Here is a 14,074-nt window from a genome sequence, read left to right on the forward strand (position 1 = left end):
ACAGAAGAACCACAGCCATAAATTCACCAGATCTGGCCTCTGAATAAACCTTAATTTTACTCTGACAGCAAAATCAGATTCAAAAGATCTCTCTCCCTGCTGCGCCCAGGGCCATATCAGTTTGCTGGGCAAGTTTCCATGACAACCCAATATTCACAGGAGCATGGCTATAATTAGGAGAGTACATTGTTAATTTAGCTCCAGATTTTTTTATTTTGTTGTATTTTAAGCAAAGGGGAACTGCCTGGATTTTCATATCTTTATCTATTATCATATTATGGTTAAATTATTATTCCAAGCACAAATAACATTGCTTCAGTGAAAATTGAGCTGCCATGCAGGGCTCACTGGGGCAGAAAACACCTCTGCCTACATCTCTTTTTTGTGGCACATCTCATGCAGCTCCCTCCCATTCCCTCCAGCCCCCAAGCCTCTCAGTTGAGACCCCCCAGACCCAGGATTTCCTGGGGATGTTCCTGGTATATAACAGGAGCAAGGTTAGGGAAAAAAAAGGCAGGATCTGCCCTTGCATTAATGATCATTTTTTGAAATGCCAGTGCAACTGGAATTGTCAGCTTTAACCGGATAACAATTCATCTCATCTATTTATTTAAAGCAAATAGCCCTCTTTGGAGAATACTGGCCCATAATATTAATGGTGTCAACACACTGAAGTGTGTAAATCCAGCTTCTGGGTGGGCACAACAGGTCCTGGCCCCACATAGTGGGACCTCTCTGTGCATCCTGGTCCTGCCCCAACCTGCTCAAGGCATCTTTGGCCTGGTGACATCACAAAATGCCACTATGAGCTTCCCTCCATCCTTGCTGGAAGCAGGAAGGTGGCAAGGCTGGGAGCTGGGGGCTCTGGTTTAGGAGCCAAAATAAGTGCTGGATCAGGGCACACAACTTCTAGCCTGAGCTTTTTGGGTAATGAACCATCCAGCAAAGCATGGTGTCTGTGGGAGTGTGTGAGGAAGTTGGATTCATTCCTCTAGTAGGTGGAGGTGGAATTTGGACAGGAATAACAGTAGGGTGACTAAAGATAAACCCAGGGATGGGTACTGGGCAGCATCAGCCTGGGATTTGGGAAAAGGGGCCATCACTGCCATCTCACCCCTGCACTCCCTCCCTCACATGGGTTCCAAGCTCCATGGACACCCTGGTCACAGCATTCCATTCATTATTAATGTGTCCAAGAACAAAGAAAGTGCAGCTTTATGGTAACCAGGGATTTTTCTCAAGGATCTGGCACAGCTCCAGGTTCAAAGAGCACAGCAGAGCTGCTGGTCCTGTCCCCATGCAGGTGCAACCTTGCTCCCCTCAGCCTGGTGCTTCAACCCCTCCAAGCTGCATGTCTTGACCTGATCCTTTTATCCCTGCTTTTGGCTTAATCCTATTGTAGGACAGAACACAAATGTCCTTCTTTCAGGGAAAAGATGCTGTGGCTACTGTTCTGGGTACCATATGCCAGGTAATAACACAAGATGATTCAGTGCTTGGGAAATTAAAATTGTTCTTTATTTAAAGTGTGTATTCAGGGAGGTAGTGAGGTGCCAGGGGAGTTCCTACATCACCTTAGCAGTGAGAATTGAGGCAAGCTTGCCTGGCTCCTTATGCTGCCAAGCACAGAGTCCACAAGGTGCTGGAACCTGTGTGGGAAGGACTGTATCCTGTCTCAGAATCCTCCCAGGGCTGCTTCTGGGGAAGCACTGAGCATCTCTGGAAAGATGTTAAGAGCCTCCCTAAGTTCTTTCCTAATTCAGTGGGAACTGGTGGATCTCTGCCAATGGGAAATGCTCCAACTGTGAAAAATGTTTATTATATGATTGGCTTTTCGCAAATATTAAAATGAATATTATATGTGTTATGTTAGAAAGTTATGCTGTATTAATTCTCTTAAGTAGTGTGTTAAATATAGTTTTAGGTTATAACATAATGTTAAAACAGAAACTATGCTATGTAAGATACTCTTTAACTAGCTCAAGAAAGGAGATAATCAAGAAATTCTTCACACAAAGATAACAGCAACAAGCTCCAAGAAAAGAAAAATTGCCTCATTATCAGAAAAGACAAACTTTCTTCTACTGCTTTTAAGAGTTAATCCTTTGTTAGCGAGCCATGCTTTTTTTTTGGAAAGCATCTGAACGTTCATATTCTTTGCTTTTATTGTCCTTTATTGTCCTAACTCCGATTGTCCAAATTCTTATTGCTCTAATTTGTATTACTATTTTTATAACCATTTTATTACTATTAAACTTTTAAAAATTTAAAACAAGTCATTGACATATTTCACACAACCTCAAATGTTTTGTCTCAGGAAAATAGCAAGAGGCCTAGCAATGATGAGAACCTGCTGCTTCAGAGGGGCTATTTGCTGAAGGCAAAATTTGATGTACTTTATTCTACTCAAAATTTTACATCCCCTGCATGGAAAGCTCAGTTATACATACAGATAGGTACTGACAAAATAAACTAAAGCAGAAGAGAGTTCCTTTCTTCTTCCTCAAGTCCTTCTGGCATAGGTGGGATGATGGGAATATCTTTCAGGATGAAGACACGGTGGTGCCCTCATCAGGTGATCTACAAAATGCTGCTGTGGTCATCAAGTGCTTAAATGCTTCATCAGAGACTCCTGCAGGAAAAGAAACCCTTAAAATAGTTGGGTCAACAATCATCCTGCCAGAATCAGAGACATCATTATTCTGGTTGGGCTGCAGTTGAGTTGAAAGCTAATAAACCTCCTTTAAAAACCCAAATAATAGACCTACTGTAAAAGCAAGAACTGGAGACAGACAAGGTGTTTATTCTCATCCTGAAAGAGCCTGAGTGAGCAGCTCTGCCTGCTTCCTGAGCCCGGAGACTTCTGTCTATGCCTGAGGGGCTGGCCTCATTGGTTGTGGGGCTCCAGCAGTTCCTCTTCCATCCAAATCTTATGGAGTGAGATATCCCAGCTGCAAAGCAAGAGACAAACTGAGGTGATGGGGTGTAAATGTGGCCAGCCAGGACATTTGTGGCAAAAGAAACAGCACAAAGCTGTCAAGAGTCTCTCATATATATTTATATATATATATATATATATATATATATATACATAAAATAAATCAAATAATCAAATTTCAGACCAGGGTATCCGCAGCTGAAGCAATGCTTGTTTATGCCAAGAGGAGAAGCTGGTTTTGAAACACCAAATGTGGGGACAGACTCCTTCCCCCATGTCCTGGTGACAGAGAAAGGGGGTGGAGTTTTTAGCACTGTGTGGGTGTGACCACATGGTTTATTCCATACCTATCACTCCTAACATAATCTTCAACAGTCCATTATACCTTTCAATCTTCCCAGAGGCTTGTGGATGATAAGGGATGTGATATATCCACTCAATGTCATGTTTCTTTGCCTAAGAGTTTATGAGATTGTTCTGAAAATGAGTCCCATTGTCTGATTCAATTGTCTCTGGGGTACGATGTTCATGCACGGACAGACAACTCTTCAACTAATTAAGTTGAAAAGAAGGATATTTATTGCAGCACGCTGGACACATGTGGAATCATTTCTAAATACACGTGCAAGGAGTTGCAGACTCCTGCCCTATATTTATACAGAATAGGTTTGACATATCTAAGTGGTTTCTAAGGACACATAGCACATAATCATTACCTGCCCGCTTTGTATTATAATCAGCTGAATATCCATTACGGCTACTCAATTGAACTCCCTTAATTGGGTTGGTGGGATTTTGAAATAAGGGAGTGGGCGTATGGGAGGAAGAAAGCTGTCTTCCTCATGGTGAACTCTTCACTTATGGCCAGTTGGCAGGACTTTTTGATCTGCTGGTCAGGGTTCAAGCCTCTCCTAACTGTTTGATTATTCTTAAGGCAAGGTATTTCTATGGTCTCTTCTCCTTCATAATTGCTACATTTATCCCTGTCACTCCTAGCTTCTCTTTCCTAATGTATTTGCTACTCTTTAACTAAGGTACTTAATTCTTGCCACCTATATTACTAACTTAGCTTCTTAACTAATTTTAAAATCTTAACTAAAATATGCAATCTTCTACTATCCTAATTATATTCCCAGCTGGCCCCTTGACTCAATGTGGCCACAAAATGTGCCTCTCATGGCCTGAGATGGTGTTTCAAGCAGTAGCATGTTTTACTGGGTATGTATCAAGCCAGACAGTTGTTGCCTCTACCATGGTGAGGATGTAGTATTTGCCTTGGCGTGTTCATGGCAGTGGTCCAATATAGTCAGTTTGCCAGGCCTCACCATATCAGAAACCCAGCCACTGCCCTCTCTTCCAAGGAGATTTCACTTGTGTGGCTCACTTGATGGCAGCACGTTTCACATTCATGAATGATCTGTGTGATGGCCTCCATGGTCAGGTCTACCTGTCAATCACAAGCCCATCTGTATGTTGCATCCCTTCCTAGATGCCTAGATAGCAGCTTTCCACCTCTGATGTCTTCCTATGACACTTCTGGATCTATCAGTAAATAAAGCATAGCCTCTTTTGTTTTCTGGTAAGTTGTTATATGATGATGCTTTTTGGGTATGAATCACCTTCTCAGCCAAAGCTGTTATCAAATCTTCCAAAATATCGGAAAAAGACTCTTTAACACTAATGTGGTGTTAAAGAGGGCATCATTTATTCAGGTCTGAGGTCACATGGGGCATAACTCCTAACCTTACGCAGACACATGATTCTACAAGTGTGTTGCTTATACACAGTTGTTACATGCTGTCCTGGTTTGAAAAGGAAGTGAGCTTTTTGGGATGCTGAGGTCAAACCAATAGGTGCTCAGATCTGAATATTGGCACCTGGTGTGGCCACTGAGGACATGGGTACGCCTCTGAGAACGCGGGGGGGGGGGGGGGGGGGGGGGGGTTAAAAGCAGAGAGCTCCCAGGAAAACTTTCTCTTGGGTTCCATCTGTGAAAGAGGTCAGACCTCCCCTGCCCAGTTGCTGGCTGGGTGGGGGAGGGGAAGCCATGCGGCCGGGTGAGGTAGGCCGGGCCTTGGACAGAGAAGGGAGGTGAAGGCCCCTGCAGGATGGAAGGGTGGAGGAGAGAGGCATCAGACAGACCCCCCCCCAGGAGAGAAAGAGAGAGAGACGGTGCCTGTGCCACCTTGAAATTTGATAGCACGGCCTACTGAGAAGGAGGGGGGGGGGGGTGTGGCGAGAAGGTGCCTGGCAGGGCAGCGTGGGAGTTCTGGACAGGCAGAGCCTGAGATTTTTAACCCTTTTCTTGCATGATGGAAACCTTACAAATGCTGATCCTCCTGGAGTTGAATGAGAAGAGAGACAGAGATGAGATAAGAGGAAATGAGCCACGAGAGAACTTGAGAATAATCTTAGGTGGGAGGGATGATGGAGTGGCCTTTGGCTGGACTTTTCTTGTATAGCCATGGACAGAACCATTTTTCCTGTGACACAGAGACTGCATTTAGAGGGGAGGCAATGGCTTGGAGCCAAGAGAGTGCAGTGATGTTATGTGAAGGAGTGCATGAACAGAGACGACGGGTGAGGAGGGTGGTGGTGGTGCCCTCCGTCTTCAGGGAAGAAGACCTCTGTTCTCAAGACCCTTCGGCCCCAGGGGGTGAATTTGGGGGGGACAGGTGTCCCGAAAGTGAGAGACTCTGCTTTTTTTGGAACTGGGCAAAGCATCCTTAAAAGGGGAACCCTAGAAGCAGCTCTGGTTCATGCGCAGTGGTGAGAGCACTGTACATGGAAGGAAGATGTCACGATGGCAAATGATCTCCAGGCAGTGCCACGTGTGACATGGAAACACAAGAGGTCTCAACTGTGTTTCCAGGGGAAGCCTATGGTACAAGAGGGACTCCTCTCTTCTTGATGAACTGAGAATTGATTATCTAAAGGGTGGTGATGGACTGAGAGTTGGTGATCTGAGGGGTGGTAACTGAATTGAGAATCCAAGGTTTTGTACTGCTGTGAATATTGGAAATTTGGTGGGGGGAGGAGGAATGTTTTTGGAAGGTTTTCATTCTGAGTTCTGTGTGTGTTTCTTTTTATATATAGTTGTAGGTTAATAAAGTTTTTCTTCTTTATTCTTAAGTTGGAGCCTGCTTTGCTCTATTCCTGGTCACATCTCACAGCAGACACCAGGGAGCATATATTTTCATGGGGGCGCTGGCATTGCGCCAGCATCAAACCATGACACATGCATATTACAATTTACCCATTACCATAACTCCCACACCAAGTTCCCAGATTCAGCCCTTGTTTTGTCTATTACTGCATTTTTGAGCCAGGTGTCTTCTTATCTTCCAACCGTCCTTGCTGGAAAAGTAGTGTTTGCATGCATTGTTTCTCTGCTAAAAGTTCACAGGCACAGTAAAAATTTAATTAACCCATTTAGTATCAATGCTCAAATATCTCTGGCTTCTGGCGAGTCTGCAATCTCTTATAGGATTCCTGGGAAATTGGGTTTTCCCATTTGGGCTTGTTGTGTAATCAGTGCTACCCACTTCCTCTATGTACTGGTTGCATGATGCATTGAGGGGATGTTTCCTTTGAACATCCAGTGTAGCACAGGCAATCACGGTGCTAAGAGGAGACACACTTCTGTCCCAACAACTTCTGAGGCTGCTCAAACCCCCTCATAGGCTGCTAATATCTCTCTTTCAGTTGGAGTACAGTGGGCTTCTGATCCTTGATAACTCCAGCTCCAAAACCCTAATGGTCGACCTCGGGTTTCTCCTGAGGTCCTTTGCCAGAGGCTCCAGGACAGACCCTATTGTAGCAGAGGTCCCGCAGGGGAATAATGAGCATCGACTCCATGATTGCAGAAGGCTGATCAATCGCTTTATTGTACTATATTATACTATACTATTCAGAAAACCCCATCGCCCTTGCCAGTGAGATAGAGTGGAAATTTTCCAGAGAAGAAATCCATTTTGATTTAGGTGAAATGTACATCTTTGAGTTAAGTCTGTAGTTTGAAAACATAGCTGTTTAGTCTGACTGCCTGTTCTCATAAAAAGCCTATGCTCAGAGAAACTGCTTCAGCCGAAAGACAGAGATAAGGGGGGGGGAGACAGAGAGAGACAGAGAGACTGCTGTGAGAGCAGGTCAACCTGACCTAGGAATTCTTTCTGATAAAGAAGAATTAGCGGCAAATGTCATGCGAAATTTGTAAAAATGAATATCTATGAACATATTGTGAAATTGCATGCATATGTATTTGAGAGGGAGATAAAAAAGGATCTGGAGTTCCCAGAGGTGTGCATGTCTTTTAAGGAGAGTAATCTCCACATGCGTCCAGCGCTGTAGTAAACATACCGGCTTTACAACTTCCACAAAGTTCTGGAGTTTTGTTTGCCTCCGCAAAACACCAGACAGTCACAACACACATGTGGATCCAAATTGTTCAATGAATCCAAAACACCATCACCAGAGTCCAATTAAAAAATCACCCTTTGGTAAACAAATCTCCATAACACAGTCCACATTTGCACAATAACAGGTGCAGCAAGTGGAGATAAGAATTGTTTCTCATTCTTTTCTCTGAGCTTTCTCACAGCTTCCCAGGAAAATCCTGGGACAGCTATGCCTCTCTCTCTGTCCAGAGGATATGTGATTACCACAAGACCCTGTTCCCCAGATGCAGTGTAGAGTATATTTTGCACAGCTGATCCTGTCCTAACAGGCCCAAGAGCTCCTGCACAAGCTATTTCCTGTTTGATCTGCTCAAAGGCCCATTGTTGCTCAAGGCCCCACTTGAAATGGTTCTTTTTCTGGGTCACTTGATAAAGGGGGCCCACAAGCTGGCTATAATCTGGAATATACATTCTCCAGAACCCCACAAGGCTTAAAACAGCTCACGTTTCCTTCTTGGCAGCTGGTGGAGACATAGTTGCAATTTTTTTAACCACTTCTGTAGGCACATGACGACATCCACCCTGCCATTTTATTCCCAAGAACTGGATCTCTTGTCCAGGTCCCTTTACCTTACTTTGTTTTATGGCAAGACCAGCTTTCAGAAGAATTTGGATTATTTTCTTTCCTTTCTCAAAAACTTCTTCTGCTGTATCACCCCACACAATGATATCATCAATACATTGTAAGTGTTCTGGACCTCCACCCTGTTCCAGGGCAGTCTGGATCAGGCCATGGCAGATGGTGGGGCTGTGTTTCCACCCCTGGGCCAGGTGGACAATGTGACTGCGGTCACAAGGGTTTTCAGGATGAAGAAGAGACGAGGATGTTGACTCCATGATCAGAAGGCTTGATTTATTATTTTATGATATATGTTACATTAAGACTATACTAAAAAGAAAATAGAAAGGAAAAGGTTTCTTCAGAAGCTAGCTAAGCTAAGAATAGAAAAGAATGAATCACAAAGATCTGTGTCTCAGACAGAGCAAGAGCCAGCTCTGCCATGAGTGGTCAAGAAATCCAAACACCCACAGGAGACCAATCATGGGTCTACCTGTTGCATTCCACAGCAGCAGATAACCATTGTTTACTTTGGTTGCTGAAACTGCAGGTTCTCACAAGGAAAAATCCTAAGAGAGGATTTTTCATGAAAGATGTCTGGGACATGTCACCTTTTTTATTTAGTTAAATTAAAAGGAAAAAGTGTTTGTAATTTTCTCTGCTGTACTCATGCCGAAGAAAAAGACAAACACTTGACAGGTTATCTGTTGCCAATCAAACTCCACTCAAGTGCTCCTGTGGAATGCACTGGGAATTTCTTCACCCGTAGAACATAAAAGTCTATCATATCACTAAAACAATTTTATAATATAAGAAAATGCAAAAACAATGCAAAGAAAATTCAAGTCCAAGCAGCTGAGTTTCAGGAAAAGTCCATGGCTTGAAGATGTTCCTCTTTGCCATATCTGAAAGTTTCTTTTGGTCCTGAAACAGGCTTGCTACAGAAAAGTCCATCAATAGTTATCAAATGTCCATTGACAGTCTTCAAACAATTTTGAGAAAATTAGAAAATTTCTGAAATGTCTTGCCACAGCCCTTCATTGAACAACTTGGGCTGAAGCCAATCCCTGCCTCTGAGCTGCTTCCAGCTCTTTCACCCTTTTTTATTTAAGTAATTTTTTTTTTTTTTTTTTGTTTGTCTTGTCGGAAAGAGCAGCAGCAGCAGAGGAGCCAGAGAGAGGCCCTTGGGGGCCCTGGCCCATGTGGAAGGATCAGGAACCCCAGACCTGGCCCACAGAAAGGTGGCCCAGGACCAGAAGGGGGAAGCAAAGCCCCCAAACCCAACAGGAGGCCGGGAGGTGGCCCTGGCCCAAGCAACCAAGGCAGACAGCCCAGGCCCAGCCCCCGAGGCAGGCTCTGCATTGGCACAGACCCGCACCCTGCTGACAGTACAATGGCAGAAGGGGTGACCAAACGCTTCCTTTCCCCAAAATCACCGAGGCATGCCGGCAATGGGAAGACAGAAGCTGTCCCGAGAAACTTCGTCTCGGGTCTGGGGATGTCCTTTCCCCACAGCAGACAAGCGATGCTCGCTTCCTGCTGTGCCCTCTGCCTCTGCAATGCAAATGCAACAGGTGTTCCTCCCATCTGCCTCACGGCACCACCGCCACCCGCTCTGGGCTGGGGACCAGTGGCAGAACTTTCGGGACCCACCTCCCCCTCGCCGCTGGGGCGCGCGAGGGGCGGCAGAGAGATTCGCATCCCCCAGGGGGAAACCCCAGACCAAACACCCCCCAACCCGCCAAAAATGCTGATCTTGAAAACAGGCAGCCGGGCTGCGCCCACAGCCAGCTGTCGGGCCATGCCTCCTCCACGGAAGGACAGGCTGACGCCCTCTTCCCCTGTCCCAGCTCCCCCCGTAGGGGCAGCCCCGGGACAACCCGAAAAACTCGGGGAGGAAGTCACGCTGGATGCAGGAGGCGCCGCTGCAGCTGCCGCCGGCTCCAGGACAGCCTCTGACACAGACACGGAGGACGGAGTCCCCACAGGAGGCAGAACTGCCAGGGCGGGCAGTGGGGCCGCCTGGGGAGGCGGCGGGGGCGGCGGGGGTGGCACGTGGTCGGCAGCTTCTTCTGCGCCGGACATCGGCCGCAGAAGCGCAGTCGCAGAAGGCGGCGGGACGGCCGGGGGGAGCGGTGGATCTCTGTTGCCCAGCAACATCGGCACAGCAGCGGGAAGCGGTGTCTCTGAGATAGATGCAGGCAGGGAAGCCGGCGGAACTGCGGCCGGAGCGCCCACAGGTTCTGCCGGAGGGGCGGCCGCGGGACGGGCTGCGCGGGGAACCGCCCGCACCTGTGGCGCTGGACGGGGCGGCGCTCGTGGCGCCGGCCGGGGCGGTGCTCGCGGCGCTGGTCGGGGCAGCACCGCCCACTCCCATCCCCCCTGAGAGCAACGGGAGGGGGGAAAAAACGGCTCCGTCTGAGCATGCTCCGAAGACGCAGTAAAAAAAACTTCAGCTGCGGGCGAAACTTCGCCCCCCCACTGTGGTTCAGGGGGGCTGGAAAGCAGCAGAGCGTCCCCCTCCAAAGGGTCTTCCCCCGGAATTGGGGGGAACGGGGCTTTGCCCTTGCAGTTAGCAATCCAGGGAAAAACAGCTGCTCTCCGTTTCAAGACTAGAAAGAGCTTCAAAAAGGTTGGATAAATTGAGGGGCATCCGAACCCACGGTATAAAAAGAATTGGAAAATGGAGTCCATACACTCCCAGACAAACATATCGAGGGCATATAGCACATTCCTAAAAAACCCAAAGAGCTTTGCCCATAGAAAAAACTCATAGAGATCCGTCTCCAACAGGAGAATTCTGTCCTCTTCACCCCATTTTTGCCAGAGGGCAATAAGTTTCTCCTCTGAAGGGGAGAATGGAACCTCATCCTCTAGGGGAGAAGTCCGCAGCCACAAACTGCGAATGGCCTCATCTTTAGGAGGGGAAAAACCAACAGTACCTTGTGACAGTGTCCAGGACTCTCTGGCTATCTGCACGGTGCTGCTGAGCTTTCTGAACATCTTCCTGGAGGCTTTTCAGAAGGTTCTCTTTGTGGTCAGCCTTGCTGAGAACTCTGTCCAAATTCGGATCTTCAGTTCTTCAGCTCCTGGCCAGAATCCACTTCTGTGGTCACTTGTGAAGCAACCATCAATGCCACACATTCAGGGCTCACCCAGTGCAGCAATGCTCCTCTGGTGGTCTCACCAAGTGATGATTGTCCTCCTCAGTCGAGGGTCACCAATTGTGACTGTGGTCACAAGGGTTTTCAGGATGAAGAAGAGACGAGGATGTTGACTCCATGATCAGAAGGCTTGATTTATTATTTTATGATATATGTTACATTAAGACTATACTAAAAAGAAAATAGAAAGGAAAAGGTTTCTTCAGAAGCTAGCTAAGCTAAGAATAGAAAAGAATGAATCACAAAGATCTGTGTCTCAGACAGAGCAAGAGCCAGCTCTGCCATGAGTGGTCAAGAAATCCAAACACCCACAGGAGACCAATCATGGGTCTACCTGTTGCATTCCACAGCAGCAGATAACCATTGTTTACTTTGGTTGCTGAAACTGCAGGTTCTCACAAGGAAAAATCCTAAGAGAGGCTTTTTCATGAAAGATGTCTGCGACAGGACACCCCTCCAGGTGAAAGCAAATTGTGGCCTGCACTCTGCCACCAGAGGGACTGAGAAAAATGCATTAGCAATACCAGTTGTGGCAAACCATTTGGCTGCTTTTGACTCCAGCTTATACTGGAGTTCCAACATGTCTGGTATGGCAGCACTCAGAGGCCGTGTGACTTCATTCAGGTCCCGATAATCTACTGTCAGCCTCCATTCCCTGTTAGACTTTCACACTGGCCATATGGGACTGTTAAAGGGTGAGAGGGTTCTGCTGATTACTCCTTGGCTCTCTAGTTGACAAATTAGTTCATGGATGGGAGTTACAGAGTCTCAGTTGGTGTGATAATTCTGACAATGCACTGTCCTGGTAGCAATTGGTACTTGCTGGTCTTCAACCTGCAGCAATCCTACAATGAAAGGATCTTCTGAGAGACCTGGCAGGGTGGATAACTGTTTGATCTTCTCTATATTCACTGTAGCTACACCAGAAACCCATCAACACCCTTTTGGATCCTTGAAGTACCCTCTCCTGAGGTAGTCCATGCCAAGGAGACAAGGGGCCTCTGGGCCAGTCACAATGCTTTTGCCATCTGTCCCCTGTTAAGTTCACCTCAGCCTCTATTACAGATAACTCCTGGCATCCCCCTGTCACTCCAGAGATCCAGATGGGTTCTGCACTCCTGTGCCTTGATGGCATCAGTGTACACTGTGCACTGGTATCTATTAAAGCTTTATACTTTTGTGGATCTGATGTGCTAGGCTATCAAATCCAAATGGTCCAGTATGCTCGGTCATCATTTTCTTCCTCCTGGCCGAAGGCAGGGACCCTCTATTCCTGTTCCTGGACAGAATATTCACTATCTAATCTTTGCAATGCCAGATCAGAAGTGATTGTAGTTCTTTTATATCTGGGAGATCACTGATTGCCTTCTGGTCTCTCTGCAGCAACTACACTGACATCTTCTTGGGTGATCCCTTCTTAACAGCTCTCTTCCCCCTCAGTTCATAGACATGGGCCTCCAGCATAAAGGTGGGTTCACCATCCCACTTCCTCATGTCCTCCCTCTGCTCATGCAGAAAGAACTAGAGTTCATTACATGGCCTGCACTTGGGGCTTCCTTTTCCTCTGACCAGGGCAGGAGAGGAACGATCTCTTGGGCTGCCCCTAAAAGCTGGGGTGCTGGTTCATAGGGATGAGGAAGTACCCAGAGTTTCTTCTACATTTTGGAGCCAGGACGACACCATCTCTACAGTTAGTATATCCTTTTGTAGGTGACAGAATACCAAGCTTCTAGAATGTAAAGCAGGGGCACTTTGAACCACCTTCCTCCACATGGCCAGTGTGCAAGGGACATCCTCTGGATCTTTAGAGACACTGTAACCTTTTAGATTGCTAATTCCTTCAAGTACTGGATACCTTTGTCTGCAGTGGTGCACTTCCTGGCGGAGTTCACAAGATCTTCCTTAAATGGATATCTTGCTCTCACACTTAAGAGAAGCCATCTCCAGAGAGCGCAAATTGCTCCTTCCTTTCCAATTCCTCTTTAAATTTCTTTATCTTTAGCGAGGGATCCCAGCTGTTGGGCTTCGTGACCTTCTAACTGCTGACTGTTGGCCCCATTATCCCAGCATCAAAGCAGCCAGGCAGAATCTGCTCAACTGGCTGGCGGCTGTAATATTTTTGCAAGTCTTGAAGTTCTGATGAGGTCAGGGACCAAATAACTTTGGTTTACTGTTTGATTGACCTCATTCCTTTCAATTTCTTTGTTGTAGGGCCTGCCTCTTGATCTCACACCTCCTTTTCTACTAGTACTTCCTTTCCTTTTTCTTCTTCCTCTCTGTCTTGGGGTGGTGGCTCATGGTGATGGGGTTTTCCCATAGTAATTTTGTGCCCAGAATTGTTACTGTGTCGTCCCCCCCCTCCCCCCCCACCCATGGCTTGGGGAATATCATGATGGGTGAAGTTTTAGCCCAGGATCCAGACGACGTTGGGGTGGGGGCTGGCCCTTCCTTCCGGTGGGGGGGATCAAAGCTGCCGCTGTATGGTTGGCATGGTGACTGGATCTGACCTGAGATCCTATTGCTCTGTAGGGATTTTTTGGGGTGTTTTTTCCTTTTGGCACTGCAACCAGGGCCTGCCTGCTTGCTTCCCTGCTTCCCTGCCACTCTGGAGCTCAGAGCCAGCACGTGAGATGGTGAAACCTGGGACCACCTTCTGCCAAGCCCCTGCCCCTATAGCTGCTCCTGTGTGTTAGGCTCCGAGACTATGATCTGCCACTGTTTCTACACTGCAAGCCTTCTCCCTGTTTCCCAGTTGTTTGGAGGTCCAGAGCCAGTGTGTGAGGTGCTGCTGGGACTGGGGCTGCCCCCACCAGGCCACTTCTCTGCATGGTAGTCCGACATCGCAACCAGCCACTGCCTGTGAGCTGTGCAAAGGAGCAATCTCCTGTCCTCCCCTTCGCCTGAGCTCCCAGACCCCCCTCAGAAAGTTTTGGAGCCTGCATTGGAGCACCACCGA

Source organism: Molothrus ater, chromosome W (genome assembly GCF_012460135.2).
Source record: "Molothrus ater isolate BHLD 08-10-18 breed brown headed cowbird chromosome W, BPBGC_Mater_1.1, whole genome shotgun sequence".
NCBI lineage: Eukaryota > Metazoa > Chordata > Aves > Passeriformes > Icteridae > Molothrus > Molothrus ater.